General features: G+C 36.5%; 1 protein-coding gene across 9 annotated transcripts in view; it reads right to left on the reverse strand.

The window, feature by feature from the left end:
• Positions 1-25,444, reverse strand: part of PALLD (palladin, cytoskeletal associated protein) — a 198,083-nt gene that overhangs the window by 159,206 nt on the left and 13,433 nt on the right. The window lies entirely within an intron of this gene.

The following is a 25,444-nucleotide window of genomic DNA, read 5'->3' on the forward strand; positions in this document are numbered from 1 at the left end:
TTTTTTTTTTTGCTCTCTTAATGGGATTTTAAAACTAAGGTTTTTCTGTAGACCCTCAGATGTTTTATGTTTTTTTTTTAATAAAATAAATATTCCAATGTACAGGCTATTTATTGTTACCTCATGCCCCATCTTTTTTGCTTTAATTACTGATCTTCTCAGTGTTGACTGGCAGTATTAGGGAACCTAACCACTTGTGTATAACTTCCAAAACAGCTATGCTTTTTAAAGCAGATAATTTTTACCACTTAAAAGTTACACCTAGTTTCCAATCCACTATCTCAAAGAACTACCAATTTGCAGTTCAAGACACACGTATCTGAACTGCCCTTCTTCAAGTGCCTATTGCCTTTCCCAAGGAACATCAGCATACAGTTAGCAGTAATTGTAATCATGTTTATGCTTATAAAGTATTACCTCTACCCCTGAGGTACTAATAATTGGAGATTTTCTTTCTTTTCAGACCTCCCACATATGACTTTTGTGCCCCTTTCCAAAGCTAAATTATCCCAGATTCTGGATATAGTTTTCTCTCGGACTCACTTTGCTTGCAGTGGCACAGAGCACCATTTTATAAATGTTCCCTAAACATTACCTGTTAGTTTGGGCCAATTCAAGGAGTGATTTCTTACCTCTATCCAATCAACCTAATACATAAAACTTTTTAATTTTACAAGCAATAAAACTCAGGCTAGTCTTCAAGGATGATTTCTTACAGATATGCATGATTTATGTTTTCTCCACCTTAGTATGTTACAAAGCTGTGTTTGACAAATCACTTTCTCTTCCCCTTAAGAGCATCAGTGTCAACCCTCAAATCTGCACCTTGCAATCCCTTCTATGCCCCCTAGCTACCAAACATTATACACCGTGTTGACGTCGATACTTCCACTCTGGTATGTACAAGCTGTCTCAACAGGCAGCTGGGCAAACAAAATAATTTTTGATAACAATTTGCACCAACAAAGAAGCCTTAAGCTCAGTAGTTATATTAAGTTTAGTTTCTTATTTTAAAAGAACCTTTAAGTAGTTAGCTTTGAAATCTCTACTTATGATAAATTCTGCTTGAAAGCAGCCTCCAGTTCAACAGTTATGCCAGAAAGAGGCAGAAATATTCATCTGAAGGGTAGGCAGGACTGGAGTGTGGCCACACCAAGGAGATCACTTTCAAATGCTGTGGAGCTACACCCAGAAGACAAGCTTTCATTAACAGTTAGGATTCTCTAAGATCCTGGCTTCTAGAGAAAAATGTTGTCTAACCCACTGCTGCTGACACACTTGCAGTGCGTTTCTCATGGTGACTAGCATACATGGGGGTGCTTTTTTTCTACCAGTCCTTTGAAATCCCATGCTCTTTTAGCTGAGGCATTTCACTTGAGTTTTGTGTTTATGTTTGGTGGTGACAAGATGAAAGAACAACAAACAAAATCAGTGAAACAGGAACAGTGCCACATCGTTGTTATAGGTTTTACATTCTTAAGAGATAAGCTTTCCTAACTTCATTCCATGTAAAGTACCTCTATGACAAAGCTGAATGTTCATATTTTTACCCAGAAGGAAGTTTCAGGATACCTGGAAAAGATTAGGTGAAATTGTAACGTACATATGTGTGGGCAATTAATACATTCAGTACATCAGAGGAGCTTTTTAGACTGAAGCCTTTAAATGAAGACAGTCGTCTCTGCAGAAGGCCATTTCTTATAGATCAGTAATAGACATAGCAAGGGCTAAGCAGGAGATCATTAGATGGGAGAAGCTGAGATGCCATATACCTCCACTACATTATGCCTGAAGCACTGTGTCCCTACCGCCCCCAAGCCCTCTTCCTAGGAAAGGGTACGGCCCTCTAAAAAGAGCCCAGAGCCCTTCTTTCCTGCTCACATCTGCTCCCCAGTGAGGTGCTTTCTCACTTGGGTGGGCTTAAGTAAAGCGTAGGTAATGCTGTCTACCTAAAGATTGCTCCTCAGCACTAGTAGATGGCCAGATAGTGAGTTACAGCACTACTCACCGCCAGGGACAGAAACTTGAGAACCGTGCAGGAAGAATGGAGGTACCCTCCTGGAGGCCACAGTCTGCTCTTTAACTGCCTATCCTACACACCTAATACCCCTTCAGCTTGCATTTGGAGATGAAGCACTATCAACGTGTTGACTTCCCTCAGTCCAATATTATTTAACAGGGTAGTTGCACCCTGTGCATATGCAAAAATATCTCAGTATGGTATGAGCACTAGTAACCAGTATATGAAAATAAAAGCAGAGAGACTGCATGTGTGTTTCTTGGTAGAACCTGATCACTTTTCACATCATTCTCCAATGCCCGCTCTGAGCTAATTGCATGGCAAACAGGATTTATGGTGAAAAATGGATACTCCATTCATACACTACGCCAAATGTCTTAAGCAGATATCCTGTTGCTCTCCAGTGCAGTATCTATGATCTCTGCATACCTTCAACAATAGCCTCACAAACTGGAGGGCAAACTGCCCAAGCAGATCTGGAAACACATTCCTAAAGTTTCACTCTTGCAGCACGGCCAGCTGCTCTATAGCAGCTGATGAACAAATGCAGAAAGCATCCACAAAGCATTTCAACACTCCTTGCTCCCTCGCAGCGTCACTGTGCACAAAAGGGTTAAGCTAGGTTAAGAGGACTAATGAGTAATGCAGCTGGCAAGAAGTTCTCTGTCCCCTCTCACTCACTGAAAAGCTGGCTTTTGATTCTGCATTCAGTGAATGAATTCGTGCAGCAATACCCGTTGGCAAATCGAGGCTTGTTGTATTGCTAAGATACATACAAAGCTGCCAAGTCCTTGATGTCTTCGCAGATCTTTGCTACACAGATGGGTATGCCAGGGACTCAGCAGATCATCAAGCCCACAAGTGCCAGGAGTAACATCCCATTGCCACATGCCAGTCAGAGCTCTCAGGGGACAGACAGAGCATTTGTGTTTGCCAAAGTTTGTTCACAGCCTCCCCTTTGGATACCACCGGAAATACCAACTCTTCATTTAAAATGGAAGACATCTTATTTTAAGCATGCAGTAAATTGACGCAAAACTTGTTTCTTTCCCTTCCCTTCGCCCCTGCCTACCCCTGTAATAGATATGGTTAATATTGATTTCTTACCACTGGTCGCAGTGATCCATACATGTGGGGGAATAGAAATAAATTTACACTGACTTGCTTATTATATATTTCTACAATTCCAAACACTGGGGCCCTTGACTTGATGGAGGCAGAAAGATTTGTTATGCTCTAGCCTTAAAAAGAAATAAAAGCTTGTTAGGTAATAGTGCTCCGTTTTCTATAGGCAGTTTATGTACTTTGTAAAGTAGCCAAAAGTGCACAGAAGCTGAGTTAAGTCTGTCTATGCCACCGTGGTTCCATCAACAGCTTCTCAGTTCCAAGGGCAGCATTTTGCAAACATTACCTGTCTTGCTTTATGGGTTATCTGTAAGAGGACTTGCATAGTAACAGAAGCATCTATGGAAGGAAACCTGGACATTTTAAAGAGAGCTACAATCTGTCAAACATGTAGCTTGCTGAACTGCATTGACCCTTCTAGCCTGGGGAGAGGGGATGAGCCTAGCCTGATCTAGATGGTTCATAGAAAACCACTTCGTATTTCCTCTTATTTTACCACTCTTCAGAAGAGCAGCAAGCTGCTGAATGACAAGGAGAGTCAACTGAAAGATGCTAAAATATGACATGAAATAGTATTCTAATTTAAAGAGCAAGTAGGTACATAAGTGTGAGCAACAACATTTTAATAAAAATTGCTACTATATACAAAAAAGCATGTTTATATTAAAATGTATGCATTTCAACATACATTTGCTGAATAAAAATGATCAGACTAGCTACCTGTATAATTGAAGTACTAGAAAAAAGGCTATACTGAACTACTTAGAGCTAATGACACGATCCACGTAAAGCACCCCAAATTGCACAGTCTCAATTTTGCAAGTATTATATTATCTGTGTATTAAGATATTGCAGGCCTTCGCTGTAAATATACATTCAAAAACAGAGAAACATTTCTGGTTTCCTTTTCATATTCTTCAAAACAGAGAGACTAGAAAAACAAGAACAGATGCCAACCAATAGGTAAGATAACTAGCTCACATCCATTATTAAATTAGCATCATGAAGTCAGAGGTTGAAGAACTTGTTTTATGTTACAGCTGGAATTGACATTTGTACTGCAAAAGGCAACTACTGAAGTGGAACTGCAAAATGGGTATCTCTGTAACAAATTCTTGGTAGCAGCTTATGGTTATTGCTGCATTCCTTCTTAAAAGGAGGAAAAGACTTTTCCTTTAAATATATGTACACTTTGTGAAATTGCATATAAAATTGAAATATTTATATGAAATAAAAGTTATTAGCTTTCTATTTACATTGAGAACAGAGCATAAAGACTTTTCTGCTGATACAGAAGTTCAGCTTTTTTCTTTTGCAATCACATTTTTTGTTATCTGAAAAAAAAAAAAAGCTACAACACAGAAATGTATGTTCTGAAGTGTCCTCTAGAGAAAGGACCACTAGAAAAAAGACAGTATTAATTTGGATTTAGTTTTTTTTTTTGAGCAGCTATTTACATTCTAGACAGCGTTTGATAACCGACACAGGGGCTGATTGATTGACACAGGCTGTGGGCACACATAAAGCTATCTCCATCATAAGCTACGCTCTTCTATCAGATTTTGCACCCCTTTTGTAATATGGATTCTCATGCAAACGTTCTGGATAACCCAGCTCAACATCACTGCAAAGCATATGGTAGTACAGTTAGCACCATTCCCTAGTCAAATAAATACAAAGATAAACTACCCAAATGTCACATCCTTCTAAGCACCTAAGTACTAGCAAATATTAGCTCAAAGCTAAGCAGGTAAATATAGAACTCTTCTTCCAAGTGACTAATTCTGAATAGCTGCTTTAGATTCCTGAAAGCATCAGCATACAACTGAAAACAAGCAGTTTGAAGTTCCAGTTATTAACATAGAAAAAGTCCCTAAAACCTCCTTTCAACATATGGCAACTCTCAAAGAAGGATGCCAAACACAAAATATTACGTTTTGCTTTGATATTTGTCATTTTGTATCAAAAGCTGAGGGTGGGGAAAAAAGACTATAGGCATCCAAAAGACATCAGAATTTTGGAAGGACTTAATGAAGAGCAGGGTGGGGGAAATATCCAGACCATACACTAGAGTGCAGTACAGAGACGTCTGAGGTAGTGCCTATCCTGCCGCTGAACGACCGTATGGTACGAAGGCTGTAGGCCTCAGGTCTTTCAACCCGGGAAAATGGTATCAAGTCTCTGAAAGTCAAATCAAGTGCAATTAAAAAAGGTATTAGGTACAAACATCAGTATGTCTACGGATACATTATGCAGAACATAAAATCAAGGCCATAAGGAGCATAAGTGAAGTAGAAAGGGCTGAGAATCTTTCTGATGAAGATATTCTTCTATAAGCACCAAAGATGAGACTTCTTACAATTGACCAAAAGAATGTATTGTGACATTTTCCATTTTCCTTTTTTTTTTACTTAAAATTTTCCTCACGAGTTTAGTCATGAATACAAACTAACACGCACAGCGGGATGTAAGTAAAAATTGAATTGAAGTCAGTACATCTGCTTGCAGCCTTTCTTTCTAAGAAGTGCCATCTAATATGCATATTTCTCATAACATGAGCTAATGGCAATAATTTGAGAGATTGGATGATCATTTTCAAGTCATCACCAGAGAGGAAACAGGCTGATACCACATCAGCTAGAAGGACAATCACATGAAATGTGACGATACATAATGACTTTTTTTTCCTAATATAGGTGGAACCTACATATATTAATTAGTATATTGAAAATTCAGTAAAAGTTTCATTTTAACACGTGGACTAAATACCAACAGTTTCCTTTAGCATCCTTGAAGCACTCCTTGAAATGGGTGCCCTTATGTTTGGGAATGAGTAGTAATTTGGGGCTTGTTAATATACTGTCAACCAAAGATGTCACTGTTGAGACAGACATAGATAACAAATTATTTGGCATTAAATCAGAATGCTACATAAGTTATCTGCTGTTCTTACATCATAAATGCTAACTCCTCAGCAAGTTGATTTGTCCCTGATGTAAACTATCTTGATAAAATGAGACTAAGATATCACCTTCATGCACAAAGGATACCTAAAAGAAAAAAAAAGTAAAATTAAACCCGTGGAAAATTAATAGAGGATGAAGGACTAACAGCACCTTCTCCAGCTGCAAGCTATTTCCACAAGAGAAATGGGAACTACATCTTCAGCTCCCACAAAGGAACCATCTACACGGGCTCATTTTGGGTGACTGATGAGGACACATGACAGTGCTAGCTAAGAAGAGGCTAAGAAGTGGTTACAAAATTGTAACCTTGACAGTTAAGCTTGACTCTATGATATTCACAATACACAACTCCACAGTCATTAAGCAGTTGCTACTATATAATCAAATTACATTTCATTTCTGCTGGTGTCGCTTTGGATAGATGCTCTCATTTATCCTGAGAACAAAATAAATTGTGCACGAAGATGCAGTGATCACTCTACATTTAACCTCAATTATTTAACAGCAGATGTTAAAACAAAATATTTATTTTCTTCTGTCAGCAAACTAATTGGAGAATTTGATAACAAAAATTGTTCACAAGTGTGTATCTGCTTGATAAGCTTTGACCAGTAAATTATTTCAATGTTTTACTGCAAATATTCAAACATATCTCTTCCTGGCTCACTCAAGGAGGGAAGAGAAAGAATCCTCCTACATTTACTAGAGTAAAATACCACCTTAAATTATTAAACTTAAAATATTCTTATGTAAAAGGAAATTTATCTTATAACAAAAAATTTTGAGGGATTTAGAAATACCTTCAAAAACTCATGTGAGAAGTGTCAGAAGTGACAATAAAGAAAGCAGTCAAATAAAATACTAACCAGTATTTCAAATACATTTTGCCTGGCCTGGACCAGTCAGCTACATCAATGCAGCTTGTTCTACAGCATGCCCAGCAGAACTTTATTTTACATTCTCATCAGTTGATTTTCTGTCCTATTCTTCTTCAGTATTCATGTTTATCAGTGTAAAACAAGTTCTTCACTGGTTCACAGAATAGGCAAGTAACTTTATTCCTGCAGTGTAGCCTGTGAGTTGCTTCAGTAAAATATCAGATACAACCCCATAATAGAAAAATTGGGTGAGAGACAAGGTCATGTATCCTATTCTATGATCACAAGATTTGCTTAGCTAAGATTTGCAATATTAATTGTATTTATTAATTTACTTTACCTCAAAAGTTTGAAAAAATGACCATTCTAAAAACTGAATTATATTTTCCCTCCCTGGCTGCAGTGATTTGGGTGTGCAACATGGAGTTGGAGGTACAGTTTGGGGTTTTTTTCTTTACTGTAAGAGCATGCCTGAAGAAGGAAGTGCATCAAATTGACACTTTTTTTCAGCTTTTCATTTGAGATGAAATTTCAGTATGTTTTTTTTAGCTGTGCATGCTTGAAATTAAATGCTTCCGTCGTAATTTTTGGGTAGGTGGGTAAGAAATTACTATATACAAAACTCAGTGCAAAACCTTGCAGAAGATGAAATAGCATTTACAGTTATCTCCAGGTAATTTAACATTTTCACTACTCACTCATTCCCTTGCAGATTTCATCCACTCTTGATTTTAACACACAGTGTCACACCCATGTATTTACAAGCACCAAGACATGTGTTTAGTGGTCTGGCCAAGATTACTTGTATGCAACACAGAAAACAGGGGATGTTGGCTATCAAGTCGTGTTTTCTATAGGTTTCTTCTTGGTTAGCAATAATGACAGATTTTTATGTTCTTTAAGAGTTAATAGTTGCTATGAGAAGTCTTTTGCTATAAGATTACTTCCTTTTGGGCTAATAGAAAAAGAAATAGCATATACTACAACCTTGTTCCCACCCTTCTGTTGTCAGAATGCAGAGTCTTCCACTAACAAGATACTGTGGTCCTACTGAAGTGCAGTGATTTTAGTTTTATAGAAGCAACACAATCTTTCTTTTGTTTGACTGGGAATGATGTTCTTCACTATCATTTCAGGCCTTTCTTTTAAAGCTTATTCTGATGTTTATTCTGGTTCTTACACACCCATTCCTATTCATGCTTCATTCACAGCGATCTTAAGATTTGTTATGAGTCTCTACAAGAGTCTTTTCCGCAGATGGTAATTCCACTTTCCTACCACCTCTTACCCCTTGAGAAGGCCCCAGTCCTATTCTGCATAGTTTAGTACGTCACTAAAAAACAAAACTTGCTCTCAAAATCCTATCAGTATGGTTACTGCTGACTGATCATTTCCCAACCAGTCTGTGCAGCCTGTTTTGAAAACAATTCAACACTTCGGGGCAGGACCGGGAATATAACAGCCATTCAATCTGACAAACAATTTACTGTACTATAACAGTACTCACCAGACAAAACTACACATATATATCCATACAAAGGAGCATCCAGTTTACTATTCACACACAGTGCCAAAGTAAGTAACTACTGGTTGATACCTTCTTACCAATATCACACACACACACACACATGCAAAAGGCATAGCAGCCTTACAGCTGAGACCTTAGGCCCTTCTTGGGTCACAGGCACAGATGCTAAAATGTCTGTTGCTCTCCCTTCAACAGAAAAAAAAATAATAATTTGTTTCCTAATTCCAATTGTGAATAAAAATGAATTTAAAATAGTGACAAATTTCACAACATGCAATGCCTATTCCACATAATATCTAATATCCAGCTGTATTTCAGATTATTTTATAAATTTATTTGTACTTCTCCCCATGGGAAGGCTTTTGTTTGCTTGTTTCTAAATTTCAGGCAAAAAATACCTAGATTATAATATTAAACAGTGGTATTTGGCTGCTTCTGGCCAACAACAGCACAGAGACTGTATTTCAGCTCTTCCCAATGCATGTAGGCCCTTCTAGGAATAAGATCACGGACCTCACCAGCACCTGCTACTACTGTTACTTAAAGGGGATATCCAGAAATAATAATAGCTATCTGCCAATTCTCTTTCAAGCTCAAATGCTGCTTCCCCTGTATTTTCAAGTATGGCAGTGTGATATATGCTCAAATCATCAAAATGCCCACAGCTCCAAAAGACAGGTTTACTTCAAGTATACTGAGTTTATTCACTGCAATTAGTTTGGCTGAATTAGTTTATAAAATTACAAGCATTAAATCTGAGATACTATTGCATGTAATACAAATAGTTTTAATCAGAAAGTAAAAAATGACTTTAAAAAACAAAGACCTAACAACATACTATGGAGTTTTTCTTTTGTACATATTTTCCAAGAGTGAAGTTGTTAATAGTTTCTACTGAGCCTAGGGGACATGTTAATTTATAATAGATAACTACCCATTTATAAGCTGAATCAATCCTCAGTTTTAATGATGCAGTCCTTCAAGCCCTATTTATGCCTTTGGAGCTTAAAAAAAGCAAATGAGAATGTTTTCACTAAAAAAAATGGAAAAGGCTGTAGTAGAAATGTTCAAGGATGCAGTGACACTTGCATTTTTTTGGTTTCAATGGCACTGGAGCTTTCTGTAGCTATGAAACTATAATGGTTCATAACAAGTCAATAATCAAAGTTCCTAATAAATCCAAATACAGAGGTAAAAAATGAATAATTTAAGGAGTTATTCAAGAAGTTTGTTATAAAGATCCTTAATCTAGGAACATTCCATGATCAAATTCCTTTCTTCTTCTGTAACATCAAGGCTTAATAAAAACAGAAGTTTGTCTACCTTTTAATCTCATTTTATCACTCTGCTGGTATGCTAATCTGTCATCAGGATGTGGAAATCAGAGACTACACATGTTAATTAAAATGACACAATTCAGTTTGGATCCAAAGGAAGCCATGAAGTTCAGGGCTTGAATTTCTGTAAGCGTTCTACGGAAAGGTCAAGATCAAACATGTATAAATGCAACAGACAATGATATCATTTTTGCATAGCCATAGTGAAGTGGTGGAGAATTACTGCTGTAAGATGACACACATTTCATATGAGAGGAAGCGCTTGATATATTGCTTCTACATGGACTAAATCTGTTTTGTCACTTAATTTGAGCTATTTCAAACATCTGTCTTACAGTGACTACGTTTATGCAATTCTGGTACAAATAACCTGCAGCATGATGATCCTCACAGGGCTAGTCCAGGAAATAATATGAAAGAACAAAGTGCTTTGTGATCAGTTCTTTTACTCTACCTGCCAGGAAGCTTACTGACTCATTTTCTACATATTCTTAATTTTCCTTGTCTTTAAATAATCTTTTCACTCATTTATCTCCACATAGCCAAGATCACTATGGGGAAATTTATGAAAGAGAATGAATGCCTAATGACCGAATTGTCATAAATAGCAAGCATACATGTTAGAACTTAAACACCCTAAATTTTATGCCACTTTTGTGTTCTCTAAAAGCATCCAAAAGTGTTTCAATCTATATAACTCCTCTTACGTAGGCCATGTAATAATGTTGGCAAGTCCTGAAACAAAAAGGCTTCTGTGTAAGGTAAACATTAATTCACTTTAAATTCAGGATTAGAACCAACAGAGGCAAAAACCCCAATGAAAACAAAGATAAAACTTAAGGGAAGTATTCATTTGAGGTAAGAAGAAATTCAAAGATGATCAATGTGTATATTCCCATTCTTACAAACATTTAAGTTCTACTGAAAAAGCTGTTTAATATTCTTTGTCAGCAGGACAGCATGGGCACTAGAATTTTAGATTTTTGGATCACATCCAATTTTAAATTTAACTTTGCAGCCTACCTTTAAGGACCACGTGCAGAAACCATACATCACTGACCTTTCTGGTCTTCAGATAAAGTTAGCAGTTAATATTTTAAGTGACCTACTGAAATCATTATGAAATCTGCACAATCAGCAGGAATCAGAACAAGAACATACTCTATATACAACGCAGCAGTTTATGGCATAACAGTGATTTTGTTTCAACAATTTGTATAAACACTAATTTCTGTATGAACACTGCACATTTAAGCAACTGTTCATTCTGACTTCAAGATACTAGATCTGATAAAATATACCTCCATAATATTCGTTCAAAGTAGTCTACAGTCTACAACTTTTGAAAATATGGTCCTACCGGTTTTAATCTATATATAAAAAGCAGCATCTTTTGCTTCATGAATTTAAATTCAGACAGCTACACTGAATGCTAAAATATTTAAACTTTAGGTAGCTCTTTAGATTCAAAATAGCTTTACTTAAAATTTCAGTGTAGTGTAGGAAGAAACACTACTTTTGGACATTTGATATTTTTGGACTATTTTTGATATTGACACATATACTGTCACCTCACCTTTCTCTGTAAGGCAGAAACACTGTCTTTAAACCCTAAGATGACCCTATTCCTAAAAGTAAAATTAAATTAAAAGAAAAGGTAGTATTTTCTCTGTTGGTCTCAAAGCTTTCTCTCTCTTTTCTTTGCATAACTATAGAAGCATTTTCATGTAATATTTATGATTAATGAGCAGTTGAAACCTAGGTTCCTTAATATACATGCAAAAATTATAAGATATTATTCTTTATCATATTCACTAGCGGAATACACACATATTACAACATTTACTCAAAATATATCATACTGAGTTTAAACTGAAATGATGAGGGAAATGTCCGTAGTAGAAATTGTATTTACATAGAAAACACCATTAAACAAGAAAGACACCTATAACCCCCCCACACGTTTAACATTCCGAACACTTTCCGACTTATATTTTTGTGGCTCATCTCTTTGGATGCTCTAAGTATATTCTATATTAAGAAGTATATTCTATATTAAGAAAATGTAAAAGGAAAAGCAGGCAATATGATATTTCATGGTTTATTCTTTTATCTAGAGTGAAATAAAGACACTTTAGCAACAAAATGAAGAATTAAAAGAGGCGTTATTAGGTGACAGATGTTAAAAGCTTATAAACAAGGGCAGTGAAGAGTTTTTGGTTTTTTTCTCCAGTCACTGCTTGTTTATGAACAATAAAAGGCAGCTTAGTGCAGTTCCACTAAGAGGCCCTAAATACAGCGAGGACTTTAAATAAAATGCTAAATACCACACACATGAATTCTTATTGAAATTACAAATAAGTTAACATAATCAAGAGTACAATTTTTTGTAAATAGTTGTAAGTCATTAATAACAGAAAATTAAAAATGCTTCCTACCTAAATTCTTCATGAAGCAAGCCTCAGCACTTTGTAACACTTTCCTGTCATAAAAGTGCCAAGTATTTACAATTTGCAGATGAGATCATACTCTAAAAACGTTCACGTCAGTGAAATGGGGAGGGGGTTGTCAGGAGAAGAAATTGCAGTATGGTGCTGTTGGGGTGAGTAAAGCTGCCCCGATGTGCCCTACCTCTCATTGGCCACTCCAGACCACTGGAACAATATTTGCTGGTTGCTATGTAGACAGAAGTCATTGCCAATTCATCCCATTCACAGGACTGAACCTGGTTCTGGTTGATAAGAATGGTTATTGTTTTAATAAAATGTGCTGATAAAATAGTCCCCACAGGTAAAACTGATAGTTTTTATGTGCTTGAAGAATGTCAAACTCATGCCTTGCAACCACTCATTTAACAGAAATTTTTATTTGCATATCATCTTTGTTAGTCTTGCTTTTTGGCAGATTTGGAAGAGTGATTCCTCATGTTTTTCAAAGGGTACAAAGAATTTGTTGAGTATTTTACTCATTTCAACCCACAGGTTAAATAATCATTCTCAAATAGTTTTACAATTTATGGCTTTTTTTTTTTTTAAAGTCAGCTGGAGCAGCTGTATGTCTGACAAGCTGACTTTATGCATCTCATGAATAATGATTGAGGGGTCTAAACTTTCAGTGTTATATTTGGAAAGAAAAAACATTACATACAGGCCTAGTATGTTAAAAAGCATTGCAAAGAAGTTAAGCACTCAGATATTAGGAAAAGCCAAATACCAAACACCTATTCCTGTGAGAATTCACTGAGCAGATATTGCTGTTTGGGAGAAATGATAGGACTGTTTGCAACCAGATTTCACCAACACTTGCTAATGCCACAGGAAGGGCAAGAGTAAAGATCTGAGAGTCTGAGAGAGACCCTTTTCCCTCCATTTGTCCTCAACTTGATATATCCATGCCCATTCCTGTTCCATCTCTTCCTTAACCTTGGCTTCATCAAACAACACTCGTACTTTTAAGACACCTACTTTTAAGACAATTATTAGTACCTTACAGCCTTTTTTATTTCCTTCCACATGAATACTTCATAAGCAACTTCTTTGCAGAATTAACACTGTAAGATAAAAGGCGTTACCATTGCTTTGCAAACGGGATTGCAAAATACACTTTGGAATATTTAGGAGCTGTCTTTTCAGAGAATACATAACGCATAATGTATTTAAAGTAGCATTTTTATTACTTTCAGTTGTAGCTGAAAACACTGACTTCGGTACCTTGAATAACATGCTTAATTTTCAGTATTCATTCAATCTTGTGTTTTCCAACTTCAGCCAAAAATAAGAATCTCATGGATAAGATGGGGTGGTAGGAGGGAAATGTATAATTACGTACTGTAGTGTACTGTTTAAGTGCAACTTTGTTTTCTACATTTTGAGTCCTTGACTTTATAACGTCAATAACTCATTATAATTGAAAGTATTTTTATGTTTCTTAGAACAAGCCAATAAGGTAAGTTCTATCATGCAGCATTACTGAAAAGTATGGAGTTGCATCAGAACCTTTTAGGTCTACCATAAGAACTTCTCACTTACTAAATATCCAGTGTTGTCCTCAGCCATCCTGGTACCATCTCTTCTACATCTATAGTTTTTTGTACAGGCAGCACTAACATATATTCTTCAGATTTCTTACCACAGGCCTATTGTTACCCTGACCTCTCATTTAGTTTTCTTTGTGTTCCACATCCTTCCATCTATTCCTATTGGATTGCAGTTCCAGCCTCCTTATTCAGGTACTGCATCCTTCCCTCCTCCCTCAGACCTCAAGGCCTTTCTTCTGATCAGCTCCCAGTTTGTTCACAGGTCCCAGTAGTGGCCTCTTTGGCCGATCAGTGCTGATCCTAAGTGCACCCTACACTCCTGAGCAAAGCTTCTCTTCACACTGTCTCAGTCTCCTTAGCCTATTGGGGAGCACAGAAGTCCGCCAGCCCGTAAAGGTTTTAGGCTGTTTGGACTGTGTTTCAGAGATGAACATAGCCACTGCAAACACAATCTTTGCTTTAGGGCAAAATTCCTCAATTATGGAACCATGTATAAACCCAGGAAGAACTGCAGGTTGCAACTTGGCCAGCTCCGGGTGGATTTTCATAGGAGTGGCAAAAGGCACATCTCTAGCACAAAGGTTGCCCTGTATCAAATTTCAAAATATGCCCTAAAGAACTGGCGGGATAATACATATATTACTGGGCAGCATTTTCTTTTAATTCAGGCAAAGCAAACACCTAATTTTCTGCTCATTCCTCTCTTGAAAAGAAAAAAAAATAAAAATCCCACACCCTTCGCTGTCACAAAATCTTTCCCAGAACCTTTTAATTGGTTGGGATTTTTGAAGTTAAGGGATAATGCAGCCGTAGTCAGCACATCTTCAAAGGACAGAAACAATTAAGGGAGGTGTGGATGCCCCCAAAGAAATAATTTATGATATGATGTCATTACAGTATCTAGCATCATGAATCAGAACACATGCAGAACTTACATGACTGATGCTGATTCTCCCATGCTAGCCATGGTAGAATTTCTGCACGGGACTGGCAGAAAGAAGGAATGCCATCTTCCCCCCAATGACACCTTCTGTTGCAACATCCATCCTATTCCAGCAAGAGAAGGGATCAGAGTGCCTTGATGGAAGAAATGGTCTTGGGTCTGAGTCTTAATTCCCCCCACCCCACTGGATCCTACTGGCGCCTTTTTAAGTTACATGAATATTGTAATTGTTGAATCATTCACTTAGACAAAAAGTATCACTATCACAATTCATATAGTAAATGTAATACAGGTAGTGACATTTTAAAAGCATTATAAACTGGAGGGCACTTTCTGAAATAGAAGTTATTTAGTACAAACTAACATACCGTGATAGCTTTGCCACCATAAATAGAATGGTGGTCAACAATTTGCAATCGTCTTGAGCAAAACCATATTTCACTGTTAAAATTTCAGCAGCACACCTTTTTCTGTGCAATAAATAACAGTTCTTTTAAAGGGCTGTAAGTAACCAAAACCCTTTCAAGGATTCAAAATCCCCCCAACCATCTAGAGCCTTCCCCTCCCTTGCTGCCCTCCCAGTGCTATATAGATGCATACAATGGTCTCTCCACAAAGACTTTAAAAAAAACTGAACAAGCTTACTTGGTACGACAAAATGGAGAAGCAGAAGATAATTGCAGGACCCACCACTGCACTTTTCAAGATTTATTATTGACATTGACTGTGCCAAGAGTCAGTTCTGTTAAGTGAAATACTGCAAACATGTTATTTTAGTGTTCGGCTTTATGGTGACGCATTTGTACTGCAGAGTCTTGAATAGCATATTCTGTTCTCTAGTATATATTCCAGTATACTATCGTTCAGTAGTAAAGGTCCTTCCTAAAACAATGGTATTCTGTAGTTTTTCCCGTCTCTCTCCATCCAATTAAAATAAATTTTAAATAAATATGGAAAAAGAGTTAGTCTGCAGACTGCTATTCAAACAAGAAGTCTGTTCTCTAAGGTGACAATCTAATTCTAGAAAGCAGTGTGAAATGAAGCTAGCGTCTCTAAAAATATATTACTTTTCAAGTTACTCGATACCTTCACTCTCCCAGAGAAAATTTCCTGCTCTGGCTGATGGCCAAAAAGATTTTATAGTAAGACGCCATATCCTTTTGCCTTTCATTATCGAGGCTATATTTCATACTATTACAATGTAATCAAAATACTTCCTTTCTAGCCAATATTTGGCCGTAACACAGATCAACATTTTTTCCATTGGTATTTTTAAGTAGCTGCTCTGAAAAAAAATCATCATTGAATCTCAGCATTTCTTCGTTTTGCCTTCATGCTGTGATAAAAATCAAAAGTATTCTGTTAGATCTATGATGACTACCCTCAAAGGATTCTCAGGCTATAAGGTTTCATGAAGCATAAAATTAGAAAAGTGAAAGGGATTAAAATAATAGGTGAAAGGATAGTTTTATTTTTCTCAGCCCAAAATAGACATACCAGAATAGCCATTTATAGAAGTAACATAATCATAGACAAATAAGAAAAAACATTGATACATTTAAAAGACTTGCAAGAATTATTTGCTATTTGCTTTCTCACTTCAAGTTCCTCTACTGATTTCTGTGGAAAAGCAACAAAAAAGTAACAAAAAACCACAGTTCTGTTTTCAAAACAAGGTAAGAGAATCTCTACAGGACTTACTGGCCTTACTGAAGTTACGCAGTGCATGTATAATTTGTCTTTCTGGAAGAGGTGCATTTTTTGATTGTCACAAAGCCAATAGAGGGGTCTTCATGAGAGCTACAGTGTGTTGTGAAACCCCAGTAGACTATCACCTTTTCAGAATCCGTATCTGTTTGTACATATGGAAGAGATTTCAGCAGCTACATGCATATTTGCAAACAAGGAGCAGAATAAAGGAATCAGGAGTTCTGGACTCTAATAGTAGTCCTGGAATAGGACATGATGGTCTGGTTACAACCACCACAGCTAAGTACAGACTTGTCACAGTCTAATTCGTAGTTATTCATACATTTTGTTTTGCAGGCATAATGCCTCAAATAGTATTGGTGATACACTAAGTACAATATGAAACATAAGTTCACTGCAATAAATGTGAAGAATGACTAATTAAAGACTTTACAAAAACAACTAGTCTTAGAACTGAAAAAATAGGATCTTCTCAAAATTTAGAAGAAATACACCCAAGTATGTCAAGCACTATGCCTATATTTTAATTTCCAGCATGTACGTTTCAGTAGTCTTCAAAGTGTCATGCAACTTGCCCCCATTGTTGTTGGGTTTTATAGTTCTATTAAAGCAAGGCAAAGCAAAGAACAGTTCTTTATGGTACCATGAGTGAAATTCCCTTAGATTGACAGTCATGTGCCTTCCTCCTGAGAATATTATGCTAACCCTTGATTCACTGCAGAACAAAGAAACCAACAAAGAAACTCCACTGCCACTCCTAAACAAAGGTGCATATAATTATTTTATATCAAATATTACATCTGTGTTAACTTGCCACTGAAATCCCTTCTAGTTCAGATAACAGGTATTAAGGATTATCATTACACTTTTCACGACTTGAATGAAAATTTCAATGCCATGTTTCCATCTCAGAGATGCACCAAGTACACATGGAACGGGTGATGGAATAGTCTTAAAAAAAAAAAAAACAGCCCCCCCCCACCAGTATCTTTGAGATTTAATTTAAAATATTCAAAGTTTTTGATGCTTGCATTCTTAATGCCCACTTGAATCTTCAGTTTTACTGATTTTTAATTCAGTCATGGATTTAGTCATCGTTTTTTGATGAACAATGAGGAAAAATGCCTTTTGTTCAAAGAATCTTAGCTTAGATACTTCCTACACGACCAAGAATTTAGAGGGAGATTATGTAACTAACTAGATGGTTTCAATTTTGAGTACAGGGGGAAAAAAGAAGTACAAAGAAAGAGTGTTTGTACTGTTCCATAAGTTTAAATGAGCAAACAAGAAAATAGATCCAAGAACAAGAAATATAATATGGAAGGCAGAAATAAAATGGTAAGTATGAAGCTATTCCCTGTGCACTGTTCACCAAACATTTCATGTATTAAGAACTTCAAATTGGGGGCAAACGTGTTCTACTTGTGGTAAGACAAGAAAAATCAGCATTACTCTATGGAAGTGGAGTACAGCCTAATTTAGATGCAACTAAATGTTGCAACTAACTGCTCAGGTGAGGCAGTTAAAAAAAAAAAAAAAAAAAAGAAAAAGACTGCAAGAGGCTAAAGAAGAGGTACAACTAGTCAAAACTCCTAACTGTGTTCTAGTGGAAGAATAACCATCTTGGTAAATTACCTGGCAACACACTGACGAACTTCCCTAGTCTAACTGACACTCCAGCAGCTCAGTTTCCATAGCCTGCTTTGATCTCCAAGTTGTTTTTGAAAACCAGACCGAATCGGAGGAAAAAAACACCTTATAATTAGATTCTGATGTTATGCATTACTCTGGCTATCTTATACCGTGAAAGAGAAAACTTTGCGAATACCTAAAGGACAAAGCAGGGAGAGATGAAGACTCTTGGTAGACAGATGTAAAGGGTTATGAAGCCGCTTGATTTCTCAAAGAGATACTTGCCCTTTTGTGAAATGAAATTGCTGTTTCTTGAAATACAGGTTTTAAGAAAAGCGAAAAGGGGATAGCAGTGTTAATTGTTCTTACACACACACAAACAAAAAAGGTATCACTTGATTTTTTTACATAAATTACTAAAGTCGATTTCTAAAGCAGAATTCCCCATTAGTAATATAAACAAAAAGTATACAATAAAAAACTAGGACTAATCTGTCCTCTTGTATGTGGTGGTCGTCATATCTTCCCTACAATGTTCTACCTGTAGTTTAATTAGTAGAAATACATAAAGTACATTTCTGTTAAAAGAAAATATGTAAGCATGTGGTTGGCACAAAAGGCAGTCAGATTGTGGTATTTTCTAAACCTGCTCCTGGGAAGCTCTGCACCTCAGTTTCATCACTTGTGAGCAGGAGATAAGAACAAGATTTTTGTTTACAACAGTGGGATTCCTTAAAGAAATGTCAAAACCAGATTGAACTAGCAAAAAAAATTTCCAGTAAGGGCGGTGCCTAAGGCTTCTCTAGCATTCCTAAGTAGTCGCTGTTTCTTCAGTTCTTTCATTTCACCCATAAATAGCGTGTTTGTATGTCCAGTTTTCTTGTGCTGCCAATTCACAGAATGCCTTAGGCATATATGGGAAGATCCATGCACAGGGTCGGTGGTTCCTCATGTCTCCCACTGTCAGACATTTGCATTCCAAGAATCTTTATTAGGTGTGCTAAGAGAGCCTTTCTAAGGAATCAAAAGTTGCTTATTTCACCCCTGACATTCCTTATCTAAGGAAGCTATCGCAGTACTCTTCATAGGAAAACACAGATAAAACGCCAAAAGTGCAGCTACAGTGTTGCCAGCTACCATTATGCAAATTTCAGTAAATATTAAAAGCAGACATTTCACTTTGAATTGCGGTAAGTTAGATACATTATTCTCATCTACATACCTTAGAAATAGCCCTGCATTTCTTAAGGCACCAAAAGGCAACCAGGCTATTTCCAGAATAATGTTTTTTGCTTCCAGCTTGTCTCTCTAACACTCTTGCTGGCTGCAAGAGCAATCTTAATAGAACACCACGTAAACTGGGTGTAAATAGAACTTAAATTTAAGTGAGGACTTCTGTATCTAGACTACTATGCTTTTGTTTGCCCCATGCTTCTTTTAAGTGTATAAACCCTATTACAACACTGAGTCAGGTTTCAGGTTGTAATAATCCCTGCTGCAAATTTTAAGATTATATCTTTAAAAAAAAAAAAAAAAAGAAAAAAGGAAAATGTTTAGGTCAACTGAGATTACTGCAACTGCTAGTATCATTGCTGGTACAGAGTAAGGGGAATTGGCAAGGCGTTCTACAAACCAAAGTCAAGAACAGATGTGCCAGGCAACGTGTTTCATTTCAAAAATAAACTTCACTGAAGTTCATGGGAGATTCATGCCACGTACTACAAAAATTTTCTGAACATGGACCTTTCCTGAAAAAGCGTTGAATTTTGTTTTCACAAAGATTAAAATTATCTTCTTCTCACTTGAAAATGGAGAGCCAGTAGTCTAGACTGAATAACTGGCTCTAGGAGAAAAATTAACATTTTACATTAAAAGAACTTCAGTTCTTCTATTAAGATATTCAAGAAAAAGAGAGGAATCAAAGAATACAAAGAAGCTTTTCAGCAAGTGTGCTTTTTGTAGATCGTTTCCCACTTCTTAGTGTGTTATACTCTGGGATTTTGGATATTCATTCTATAACTTAAATATTAATCCACTGTTAGACAATACTCATTTTACATCAACAATATAAAAATACATGACTAGAAATAATATGCCCCATCAACCTAACTTTGACACTCCCTTTTCCACAAAAAGGCAAGGAATAGATACTTTTCCAAAGGTTACCAGAAATACCAAATTAGAGCTTTTCACGAAATTAAGTAAAGGGGAGGGAGGAACCAAAAGACTGCAGAACAATATTCTCCTGGCTATTCCCTTTGCTCTATCATGTGCAGAGCATTGAGTTGTCTCAGCCACACATTTGTACAACAAAAACAGATAGCAAACTGGACTTAAGTAGCAAATTTCCAAGCTCCTGAAGAACTCCATTTGTTGAAGTCAGAATTTTCATTTGCACCCTAAACCCCATAGAATTTTTCTGAATTAAGCATGAAGAACCCCATGCAAATTCTTTCTAAACTGAGAGGTTATTACAATACGGTTCATTTTCCGAAGGGTCTAAAGTTTAAATTTGCATATAATAGACCACAATGCTTTTTCCAGAAGCAGAAAAGTTACAGATAGCATTACATACATTCAGTCTAGAGATGTTTGCTGGGACAGCACCATCCACTTTCATGTCAACATTTAACTCCTTTCCGGTTCCTTTTTAGAAAGCAGTATTTAAGTTATAGGTGAGCAAGTTAATCTTTGAGAATCCCAGAACAGGAGAAAAGTGAACAGTTGTCGTATTATGAATAAATAATAGTGCAGCAAACCAGGATCATCCTTGGGATCAACATGGCCGTAGAGGTACATGCCACATTTTTGTTGCAGTTTGAACTATCTAGACATTACATAATGTAGCAGTCTTAAAATATGTAATATCAAGGAAATATCCACAGCTATAATAGAGCTTGCATACAAATATGTGTAGTGTCTTTTAGTCAGTCAAACTGCACTACACTAAAATCAGCAGAGCAGACTATATAGTTAATCGAAGCAATAATTAATGAATTCAATCTGTGTTTAAAATGCAAAGTATTGAAATGCAGTCCAACCTTGTGCTGAAGGCTGACATAGTAGAGCAAGCCATCTTTCAAATAGGCAGAAGGCAGAGTAAGAGTCTGCTTTGAATCATGATGACTAGATTTAGTTAAAAGCTACCTAAAGGTTACCCATCCAACACCATCCAGCTAGGGGAACTTTAATATTGCATCTGCCTTCTCAATCCAAAGCACATAATTTCTATCCTCAAGTCATACGCCTGAAGAACAGTCCTTCTGAGGACAAAAGTTGTGAAGGAACATAATATAGTGGGCCTGCTATAACTATAACTGCCTTCATTGAAAGCCAGTTCCTGCATCGGTGTATATAGGAATTTTCTGTGGGTTTTATGCCAGTCCTGGGGTCTGGAGTGACTTTGGCTGTAATATCACACTATGTAAGGTCACATGCATCCAATTTTCAGGTTGCCACTTACCTGGATTACAGTAACAGTGGTGTGTGCTCCATGCAACAAGAGATTAAGTTAATCTCATTTAGGTTGTGTTTTAGTTAGTTTTTTTTTGTTTTGTTTTGTTTTTTTTTAAAGTGAGGGCTTTAGTCAGTGATAAAGAAGTCCTCTGAGAATAAAGACAGATTCTAGGCTGAAACTCTGAATCACCAGCCTCTGAATTTGCAGTCAGTAGCATGTCCTAGAATTGCAATGCCTGGCATCTGTAACAATTCCCCAGTTAACTGCAAATCACCATCTCCACCTACTTCCTTTATAGGTAAAGTCCCCCAGAATTACCTCTCATGGGTTTTGTGGAAAACAGGCTTTTATAGATTCCTTCTGGCCATATGGCAAGCCTGAGGAAGCTCAGATAGAATGAACTCCCCTGTCCCAACCCTCCCTAATTAAACTTGAAAGCCCTCACCAACGGCAATGCAGAATTGCAGAAAAGGCAGAAAACATACAGTAACATTTACCTTTGTAAGGCTACAAGTGTTTTCCCTTATTCTTCACTGTACGAGACTCACTGTACCAACATCTCAAGCAAACCATACATTGAGAATTAAGCTGTCCATCTCTATTGTCCTAAGGGACAAAGGATTGGAATCTTTAGATCCAGCCAATATTGGTATTAATTAGTAATAAAGACTAATATACAAATGTTCTCTGCAGTATATAGGAAAGACATATTAAAAAAATTAAGTTCAGCATTCTACTTTGGATTATGTTGTACTGCTTCTTAACTGTGATTGAAGCTCTCCCTAAATTAACATCTGCAGAACTCCTTCTGGCAGAAGTGATTCACAAGCATCCTTGGGGAAACTATCCAATACAGAGAGAATAAGTATTTTCCCCTTTGAGTTTTTTCCTTTCCAATTTTGCTTCACTGATTACTGGTTAAGTGTAATCATAGTTTGGGAGACATAAAAATACACATTTAATTAAGAAAGCTGTTAAAGTGTAGAAGCAGAAATTGAGACAATTATTTACCCATTTTTTAAAAATCAGTTTGGAATATTATACCAATCTTCAACCAACTACATTATACTATACATAGTATCAAAATTAGATTTCTCATCTTTGTGCATGAGAGATCTCAAAGAATTTAGGGACATAAATCCCATTCATTGATTATCACGGAATTTACTTTCTGAGGACTCTTCATGCAGCGACTGTGAGAATTATATTTTCTATGGATTAGTCATTCAGAATTAAGGCAGGTCCTTAAAAAAAAAAAAAAAGGTTCTATTTGCCCACTTTTTATAAATAACTTCAATTCTGCATAAGAACTTTCCTAAGGGATTTTTTTGCCTTTTTTTAAAACACTTAGTAACTTTTGTTTATCTACTTGAGGCACATATCAGTTGATCATTGCAGGTTTTAAAAGGGTTTGGTTTACACTGCTTGTACACAGGCTACTTGATAAATAGCTTTGTCAGTTATCTTAATGTAAGTCTTTACAGTTTAAAAAGTAGAAAATTCTGCGTGAAGGAATCTAACTGGAACTAAGACTATGTTTTGCCATGAAGTATTTAACAGAAGCAGTTGATTTTATATATTAAGAATAGGAAAAATGAAATGCCACTTTTATACTTTACGTTGAGTTTGTCAATTATCTACATAATTTCATTCCTGTTATTTTCTGAACTAATTGGTTCAGCAAGTATTTACATTCAGAACTAGCAGAGAAACATATTTCCAGGAAGAAGGGAGCTAATCAGAAAAGGTTTTGATGAGCTTTGCATTCTACTAAGTGGAACATCTGATACTGGAATAAGAATTCTAAGCCAGGACACTTTTTAATCAGCCTGTACTGGACAATAACAGAAATTTACTCTCAAACACTTTAAAATTTATAACAATTAACTTACATAATTCAAACGATGCATATTGCATTACTTCTTTTTATCCAGAACTATGCTTAAGCTGAAAATAAGCATGTCAATTCACTTATGCATATTCTTTGTTTAAATAATTTGGTTTTTGTTTAGGGAATAAGGTGGAAACTAAGTCAGTTGACACTCAAGCTTTAACTATGGATAATTGTCATTAAGAGATCCATGTTTCTACTCCATGTCTGGGCTTAAGTATGATATTACAAATAATATCTCTGTTCCCACTCATGGTCTTCACAGTCCAACACAGGCATGTAGAATATCTAGCTGTACAATGAGTTACTGCAAGCAATTCTACCTTAAAAAAATGAAGAACAAAAAACCCCTTTTCTTCCTTCTACATATCACACGATGATTGCTTGTCTTAGACACTGAAAGCATTTATTTACCTGACTGATAACACAATATCTATTTTTGCAATGGTCTCCAACTTGTCAAAGAATATGAATACATGTCTACATACAAAAGAAAGAACAAGAATTTTCTTTATTGATTTTACAGATATTTGAGAGAACGTCTTTGCATTGTAACTGGCCCCGTTTTTCTTAAGTGAATGTTCTTGTTACACTAAACAACACGGAATTTATATTTTTGTTGAACTGGGTTGCACTTTGCTATCTTATTCCCAGGAGGAAACTGTGTGAGTATTGCACTCAGAACCCTTGGAAAAGCTTATTTGAATACAGCTTGTTTTCCTACATGAAGTGTGCTTTGACTCCTAGGTTTTTAGGGTGGGGTGGTTTTTTTTTTCCTCCGTCTTAAAAGCAGAGCTGTCATAACACACAGGTACACACTAGACCAAAGAGACCCACCTTCTCTTTCAGAATCAAGTATCTGGAAAGCATATACCAGGATAATATGTTCTGACAGCATCTGATGCTGCACCTGGCCCCTAATTATCAGTGTATTAATATTTTAATACTCTGGAAGTTTTTAAGGCCAGGCTGGATGGGCCTCTGAACAACCTGATCTAGTGGGAGATGTCCCTGCCCATGGCAGGGAGGTTGGAACTAGATGATCTTTAAGGTCCCTTCCAACCCTGACAACTCTATGATTCTATGATTTTATCCATTTTACTAATACATCTCTGAGAAAAAAAGACAGTGGAAGAGCAAAATGCTAAGGATGCTAGATTGTGGCCCAATGTTAAACAGTCTTCTATGAAGCTTGTTATCAACTTGCAATTGTGAAGACTAGCCAAAAGGAGCAGGAGGCTCTCAGTTCATACTAGTTCAGTTGAATACATGCCTCAGCTACTCACAAGGCAACACAAGGTGGTCTTTCCATAAGCAATGATTTATTGTTGGGCCATGTGTTACCTCAGTGGCCACATTTTCTATGATATTAAAAGAATTCATAGTTAGCTATGGGTACCTGTCAGTTGTATCATAAACAAGAAATGGATTCTATTTGTCTAACCTTTACCCCTTGGCCACCTGAAAAGCACAACCTTATCAAATAAAAGGAGATAAACAAAAGTTGTTCACATATTATACAAGTTGTTTATAAAGCACTGAAATGCTCAGATAAAGGCACCTCATAAGGGCAAAGTCTTAATTATTTTTATAACATTAATGCATGCATGGACTGCAAGTATACATTATTAATAAGATGGAACAATTAATCATTTTGATTTGAAGAGGCATGTTAGTGTTAGAGTAAAAGAAACATGTCTTCATAACAGACTTGTTGCAGAAAAATTTTAGTCCTCTACTTGCTTTGACCCGCAGGTAGCTGAAAAAACCCCCGGTGTTTTAGCAGTGATTCTACCTGATAATTTTGTCCAACCCCCAAGCATTTTAACTTATTACCCTTTCCCACAGGAAGTCTGACCTGTTCCAGTTCACACTACTCCTAATCTTGAGTTGTGTATTCATCTATACTGAGTAGTATCAC

Source organism: Rissa tridactyla, chromosome 5, assembly GCF_028500815.1.
Source record: "Rissa tridactyla isolate bRisTri1 chromosome 5, bRisTri1.patW.cur.20221130, whole genome shotgun sequence".
NCBI classification, from domain to species: domain Eukaryota; kingdom Metazoa; phylum Chordata; class Aves; order Charadriiformes; family Laridae; genus Rissa; species Rissa tridactyla.